At 29.5% G+C, this 5,857-nt stretch overlaps 1 long non-coding RNA gene across 1 annotated transcript in view; it reads right to left on the reverse strand.

Annotated features, from left to right (window-relative positions):
• Positions 1–5,857, reverse strand: part of LOC108762285 (uncharacterized) — a 9,064-nt gene that overhangs the window by 984 nt on the left and 2,223 nt on the right. Inside the window, exons 2-3 of the long non-coding RNA XR_001940158.1 lie at positions 4,182–4,188; positions 1,351–1,354 (exon numbers count right to left, since the gene is read on the reverse strand). This is a non-coding gene — a long non-coding RNA (uncharacterized LOC108762285). The remainder of the gene's footprint in view (positions 1–1,350; positions 1,355–4,181; positions 4,189–5,857) is intronic.

The raw sequence follows: 5,857 nt of genomic DNA on the forward strand, positions 1-5,857 counted from the left end.
TTCAAGCTTTGTGGCCATGGAGACTTTTCATCAGAACATTAAGGGCTACAACATACATCAATTTGAGCGAATTTAACCGAGGGCCACTTCCCATAAGGTTTGTGCGGGGTCCTTTAAAGAAATGTAAAAAAATTAATTATGTATAATTAAGTATGAGCAATTTTTTTATATTTTTTCAAACTTGTTTTTTTCTAAAACGAACAAAGCAAAAATTATCCTTTTAATTATTTTTGATGTTTTCACTATTACTATTATTATTTCTATTACACTAAAAAGTAATTTTTCAAAAAAAGGAGAATATATGACATGAATAGACATAAATATTGAATATTAATAGATCGATATCATTCTCGTTGTCATTATACATATCATTGTCAATATTTAATTTATAATTTACAAATTATCCATATATAATCTTCGTCAACTGCATAAAATCATGGAAAGCAACAGTAAGTCTTATCAGTTAAAATGATTCCCATCCTCTGCACTCCATGCAAAACATGTCTGCTCTAAATTATCAGTGTAGTTTATAATTATATTATCCTTAGTGATGATTTTTTATTATCATTCCAATAACTCGACGCACCATTACCTGATACTGACAATTAATAATTTATAATTCTTAGTATGACTCCCTCAATTAATTAATTCAAAAAACTTTCTAATACCTAACGTAAAATTATTAAATTGTATCGTAAAACTTCGTAATACCTGCGTAAAATTATTAAAATGTATCACCAATTGTAATGCATATAATATCGAAGACATATTATACTTTCGTTTGTTCGCTTTAACGTCTATACAATTAATGTGTGGAAAGCTAGGACAAACTGCGAGAACTGTCTCGTATGTTCTGACACAACGTATTTATATCTTAGACTAAAGCGACATTATGTGATTTCAAAACAGCAATATCATAACATGTCGAGCACGGAAACATATGCTTCTGGAAATTTCTGTGTGTCATTCTGCCTGTTTAAATCTTTTTCTTGTTTTTTGATAAAAATCATTTCAGATGTCAGTCTTTTGAAAAGATATTGTTCTTTATCCATAATTTTTATATCATCCCAATTGAAATTGTGACCCTTATTCATATGATGTTCTGCTAAGACAGAACTGCAGTGTTTTTTATTTTTTATATCTTGTCGATGTTCAACTATACGTGTGCCAATCTTCCTTTTAGTTTGGCCAACATAAGACACGTCACATTCTTTACAATTTATCTTATAAACAACACCTTTTTGTTCATTCGTGTTTAATTTATCTTTACCCAATCTGATAATAGAATTTAAATTGTTATGTGCTTTAAACGCAACTTTTTTATTCATTTTGTGAGCAATATAAAAAAACTTTTCTGAAAAGTTGCGTATATATGGTACAAGAAAATAATAATTATTATTATTACTATTGATATCATCTAATATTTTATTATTAATATATAAGTTTTTTCTTTTTGCTAAATTTTTAATTCTATTGTTTATTGTAGAAAAAATCACATTTAACGGATAACCATTATTAAGTAAAACATCAACAAGTTCTATAATATTTTGTTCTTGGTACTCAGGATGAGCTAAAAAAATTATTCGGTCCAACAAACTAATTATAATACCTTTTTTTTGTTGGTCTGGATGGGATGATACAAAAATATAATTCCACAGTAGTTATGAATTTATCAGACTATAAGAATAAAATGAATAAGTTATTATCAGATAAAGAAACTTACATTGAAATTAAGAAAGATCCAACTAGCAAACTAACGCGACAAACACATGTATTAGTAAAACGTTGGAAGGATAAGGAATATTTGAATGATCAAACTTATAAATCACTAAATGTCACAGATTGTAATTTGGCGAGATGTTACGGTGTGCCCAAAATTCATAAAAGTGGCAATCCTTTACGTATCATTGTGAGTTGCATTGACTGTCCGCTTTATAAATTATCCTCCTATATCAAAGAAACAATAAACAAAAGTATTAATAAACATTTTAGTCACATCAAAAATAGTTATGATTTGGCGCAGAAAATAAATGGTAAAAGCTTAAATGACAATTATAAAATTTTGTCCTTTGACATAGAAAATATGTACACAAATATCCCTGAAAAATTAATATTAACTAGTATTAGCAATAGATGGTCAGATATCTCTAAAAATACAAATATTTCTATAAATGAATTCATGAGTGCAATTTCCTTGATATTCAATTCAACATTTTTTAAATTTGATAACCTTTTTTATAAACAAGTTTTTGGATTGCCAATGGGCTCACCGCTCTCTCCCATCCTGGCAGATCTCGTAATACAAGATCTCGAGACAGACATTTTAAGTCGTTTAAATGTTCCTGTACCCATTTATTTCAGATATGTAGATGACATTTTGCTTGCTTTGCCTTTTGATGAAATTGAAACAGTTTTAAAACTTTTTAACAGTTACCACAATCGCATTAATTTTACGCCCGATAAAGGTTTAAATAATTCTGTAAATTTTTTAGATGTCAAGGTCATAATTAAAGATGGTTGTATCAGATTTGATAATTACAAAAAAATGACTAATTCCGGTCGTTATCTGAGTTTTTTATCATCCCATCCAGACCAACAAAAAAAAGGCATTATAGTTAGTTTGTTGGACCGAATAATTTTTTAGCTCATCCTGATTACCAAGAACAAAATATTATAGAACTTGTTGATGTTCTACAGAATAATGGTTATCCGTTAAATGTGATTTTTTCTACAATAAATAATAGAATTGAAAAATTAGCAAAAAGAAAAAATTTATATATTAATAATAAAATGTTAGATGATAGTAATAGTAATAATAATAATTATTATTTTCTTGTACCATATATACGCAACTTTTCAGAAAAGTTTTTCCATATTGCGCACAAAATGAATAAAAAAGTTGCGTTTAAAGCACATAATAATTTAAATTCTATTATTAAATTGGGTAAGGATCAATTAAAGACGAATGAACAAAAAGGTGTTGTTTATAAGATAAATTGTAAAGAATGTGACGTGTCTTATGTTGGCCAAACTAAAAGGAAGATGGGCACACGTATATTTGAACATCAACAAGATACAAAAAATAAAAAACACTGCAGTTCTGTCTTAGCAGAACATCAGATGAATAATGGTCACAATTTTAATTGGGATGATATAAAAATTATGGATAGAGAACAATATCTTTTCAAAAGACTGACATCTGAAATGATTTTTATCAAAAAACAAGAAAACGGTTTAAACAGGCAGAATGACACACAGAAATTTCCAGAAGCATATGTTTCTGTGCTTGACATGTTATGATATTGATGTTTTGTAATCACATAATGGTCGCTTTAGCCTAAGATATAAATACGTCGTTTCAGAACATACGAGACAGTTCTCACAGTTTGTCCTAGCTTACCACACAATAATTGTTATAGGCGTTAAAACGAACAAACGAAAGTATAATATGTCTACGATATTATATGCATTACAATTGGTGATACATTTTAATAATTTTACGCAGGTATTACGAAGTTTTACGATACATTTTAATAATTTTATGTCCGGTATTAAAAAAGTTTTTTGAATTAATTAATTGAGTGAGTCATACTAAGAATTATAAATTTGTCAATTATCAGTATCAGGTAATGGTGCGTCGAGTTATTGGAATGACAATAAAAAATATCATCACTAAGGATAATATAATTATGAACTACACTGATAATGTAAGTAGCTATGCATATATTACGTTAAAATAGAACATAAAAATTAAATGTCAATTTTAACTTATATTTCGTTAATGGTTAGAGCGGACTTGTTTTGTATAGTAACAATCTATGTAATACCATTGAAAATGGTCTGATGACAGACTGAAACGTTTGGTTCTATATAATTTAATAAATATCGATCAATTTATGATCTTGCACAAAACTTAACTTGTGTACGTGGAAGAAGTCGTTTAATTTATTATATTTTTGTATTGATCCACGGTTAATTAGTAATTTGTTTGTATAGACATATTTCATATACAGAGTGTCCCGTAAGTTTTAGCCAATCGCTTTTGTGTAGATAGAGTGGACTAAACTGAGTCGAAAAGTCCTCCACCATTTTGCAATTTTCGTAATAGTTAAGATAATTACTAAAAAAATTGCCAAATCTTAGTCTTCAATAATTTTTTACTCAAATACTATCAACTTTACAGAAAAACTGTAACAGATAAAAATCATTAATTTTCTTCTCATAAAGTTTTGAGAATTTTTTCAGAGTTTTTTAATACCGTATTTTCTCATGTTGGTAAAAATAAAAAATGCAGTATTAAACAGTAATTGATTGTGATTCGCCCATTTCTTATCGCTTAAAGCTTAAAACCCTATTGTAGATCCGGACTTAGGATCTCCTTAAGTCATAAAACACTGTCATAAGATTATAAGTCAGCCTTTTTGTTACGATCCTTACCTCGGACTTACAATAGATTTTTAAGCTTTAAGCCATAAGGAATGGACGAATCACAATCAATTATTCTTCTCGCATTCGACTGTAGTTGGTCAATTTCTTATGGCTTAAGGCTTAAAACATCTATTGTATATCCGGACTTACTAAAGACATAAGACTTAAGTTATAAGATACTGTCTTAAGATTATGAGCTTTCTACAACAAGCTATTATTTAAGTCATAAGAAATTAATCAATCGTAGTCGAATGTAAGAAGAATAATCGATTATGATTGGTCAATTTCTTATAACTTAAGACTTAAGCTTAGGCAATGACTTATTGTAGGAAGCCCATTATAAGTCAGCTTTCTGCTAACCCCGGATCTACAATAGCTATAAGAAATGGGTGAATCACAGTCGCTTATTCGACTGTAATTGGTCAATTTCTTACGGCTTAAGGCTTAAAACACTTATTGTAGATCCGGGGTAAGGCTCGGATAATTAAGGCTAACATAGCTCGGATCAACAATAGGTTTTTAAGCCTTAAACCATAAGAAATGGACGAATCATAGTCGATTATTCTTTTCGCATTCAACTGTAATTATAGTTTAAGGCTTAAAACACCTATTGGAGATCCGACTTAAGATACTTTAATTTCTAAAAATAATTCTTTGCTTTAACTATACAAAAGATCGGTTCGCATTGCTTGAAATCCCCAAACATTTTTGAACTTAAAATGAGATAGATATATATTTGGTCGTCGAAAAAAGAAAAAGCGAACATGCTGAGCAAAAAGTGCAAGCAACGCAAACAGACCTAAATTCTCTACTTTACAAACACAAATTCACTGGTTAAAAACAAATTCTCTGCTCTAAAACACAAATTTACTATTTTAAAAACACAAATTCATTGCTTAACCCTTTGAGGGGCACATTTTTGTGCTAGACTTGCAATGGGTATCAATGTGTTTCTATAGGTTTTTGGCGTCACTGATCACGAATCCGGTATCAGAATTTGAAAATTCAAAATGGCGGATCCAATATGGCGACTATTTTAGGTTAGAATCGCGGTTTGTTGAGGAATCCACTTGGGAAGAGGTATATAATAATATTTAATATAATATAATAATAGACAAAGGTTACCAGAGTCACTGATTATGATTCTGAAATCAAGATTTCGGACCTCACGATGGTGAATCCAGAATAGCAGCTTATAGATGTATGTCCAATAGATTATCCTCTATCAGTTTTTCAAACACGAATCACGTGTAAAACATAATTTTGATACGATAGTAGGCAATTACGTTTAGAAAATTATGAATGTCTGAACTCGGAACTCAGGTGTATGATTGTCGACCCGAAAAATCTCATGAAGCCGCCATATAGGGTCCACTTTTAGGAATTTCAAAAATTTGATACTGGATCCGTAATCAGCGACCCCGAAAAC

Source organism: Trachymyrmex cornetzi, unplaced genomic scaffold (assembly GCF_001594075.2).
Source record: "Trachymyrmex cornetzi isolate Tcor2-1 unplaced genomic scaffold, Tcor1.1 scaffold290, whole genome shotgun sequence".
Lineage (NCBI taxonomy): Eukaryota > Metazoa > Arthropoda > Insecta > Hymenoptera > Formicidae > Trachymyrmex > Trachymyrmex cornetzi.